The sequence below is a fragment of the Palaemon carinicauda genome, chromosome 6 (assembly GCF_036898095.1).
Source record: "Palaemon carinicauda isolate YSFRI2023 chromosome 6, ASM3689809v2, whole genome shotgun sequence".
NCBI lineage: Eukaryota > Metazoa > Arthropoda > Malacostraca > Decapoda > Palaemonidae > Palaemon > Palaemon carinicauda.
In genome coordinates, this window is record NC_090730.1 from 67311879 (window position 1) to 67314378 (window position 2500).

The following is a 2500-nucleotide window of genomic DNA, read 5'->3' on the forward strand; positions in this document are numbered from 1 at the left end:
TTATTCTCTCTCTCTCTCTCTCTCTCTCTCTCTCTCTCTCTCTCTCTCTCTCTCTCTCTCTCTCTCTCTCTCTCTCTCTCCTGTACTGGAACATATGGCGTGTTATATATCGAACTTTTACCATCAACAAATAATAAAAAACGTGTACCCACAGCTTGGCATCAACTATTCATACCTGTGGACCCTATGAACTAAACATTAAAGTCTTAATATAAATAACTTAATTTTTCTTTAGAGATATTCGCAGATGAAATATGGTTATAGCCTATATATATATATATATATATATATATATATATATATATATATATATATATATATATATATATATATATATAGTCCGTGTTTATAACTCTTGTAAAGACCGGACTAAAATGCCCCACTGCAAAAGGCGAGTTTTATTTGGTCTCGCGGGTGAATGACACCTTAATGAGACAAAAACAATATCTGTCACATGGCGAGCACTGTTGTTACGCCAATTCAACATTCCAATCAAGCAGAGGCCATTCTCATGTTATTGACTGCGCCCCCCCCCCCACCCCCCCCAAAAAAAAAATCTGGTCTTCTCGGAGGGGGGAGAGAGGTAACACCTGTCAGGATGTCTCTTCCGATACCTACCCTGTATCTCTCTCTCTCTCTCTCTCTCTCTCTCTCTCTCTCTCTCTCTCTCTCTCTCTCTAGCCCAGCTTTGGAATTTCTATACAGCTCTCTTTTTCCCCAACTGAATCCAAGCAGTGTTACGGATAATGGCACAGCTAGAAATTAGACTAACTGTTTCAGAGTCATAACCTTAGAAGAATTTACTGTATATATTAACAATAAATATTCACAATAATTTCAATATTTTTTAATAATTTTGATCATTTCAATGATAATAATTTCAATAATATTAACTTTAAAATTTCAATAATTTTAATAATTTCAATATTTTTATATCTTTTACAAATTTAATCATTCCAATAATGTTATATTTCTTATATTTTTAATAATTTCAATAATATTAATTTTAACAATTCTATTAACGTTACAGTTTTTAATAACTATAACTATATTATTTCAATGTTATACTTTTTATAACTTTGGTAAGTTACAAAATAATATTTATAAAATATATTAACGGTTTGGCCTACATAGGCTAAAATTCCAAATGTTCAAATCTGAAAAAAATTAAAATACCAACAGTCTCATTTTCAATTAAAATAATATACAAAATATATTAAAATTTTAAAATAAAAAAATACAAATATAATTTCCTGGGATAGAATGTAAATATATCAATACCACAACCTGTTTGTTTTGGGAGGCCACAAATAATACCTTGGGCATCATTCCTGCAAGCATGAAGTCTAACCTTATGTAACCGTGAATGGTTTGCTTTGGGTTACGTTGAACACTATTCTCTTGTTGCGATGTTCAGACTCGCATAAGTAACCCTGATCTTATAAGGAGTTGCTGGCAGTTGAACATGCGGGCAAACTGTAATAGGCTGCTGGGTTAGCTGCCGGAGTACGTTGAAAGATGCTTCATTTTTCTTTAATACTGAGTTTGAGTTATTGTCCGAGCTTTGTAACACATGCGTATGTTATAGTAGTAATAATAATAATAATAATAATAATAATAATAATAATAATAATAATATATTAATAATAATGATAATGTTCAGGGATCCACTATAATATAGTCATATTATGCATAAAAGGTATTAAAAAGGTTCATTAACATTCAAGTGCCCCACTATGGTGGTATAGTGTGACTATAATTAGACTAATATAAATGATAATGATCCCACTAATGTTGCATCATTATCATTATTATTGATATTATAGTACAAACCTTCACATGGAAAGTTGGAATCTTGGCAAATGCTTTTATGTGGAGCAGGTTGACATTACATCTAGTTTCCCTAATTTGTATAATGATGACATTCATTTTAATCCGTTTTTATGTTTTTGTTACTTCTCAATTATAGTTTGTCATTCTTTACTTCTCCATTTCATTTTTTCACTAGGATGCCTTGTGGCATACAGCTCTCTCAACTAGGGTTACAGATTCGTTTTTGATGATGATAACAACAACAACAACAACAACAACAACAATAATAATAATAATAATAATAATAATAAATATTAATAATAATAATAATAACAATAACAATAACATCACGAATAATAATAAAAATAATCCATAGAATAGGTAATCGGGACCAAATATTAGAGTAAGAAATTAACGAGGCATTAGTGCAGAAGATCTATCTAAAAATTACAAAAGGAAAATAGCGGCAATTAAATGTGAAACAGTAAGGCCATGAATAGGTTTTTGCAACAAGATACATCATCATAAATCATTAATTTTTTATCTTAATGATTTGTAATATTTAAAATAAGCATTTGCTATTTTGTTTGTGGTATTTTGGCAATCGAAATCCCAAAACAAAAATATTCTCTCTCTCTCTCTCTCTCTCTCTCTCTCTCTCTCTCTCTCTCTCTCTCTCTTCTCTCCT

At 30.6% G+C, this 2500-nt stretch overlaps 1 protein-coding gene across 5 annotated transcripts in view; it reads right to left on the reverse strand.

Annotated features, from left to right (window-relative positions):
* Positions 1-2500, reverse strand: part of LOC137642566 (rootletin-like) — a 272520-nt gene that overhangs the window by 99961 nt on the left and 170059 nt on the right. The window lies entirely within an intron of this gene.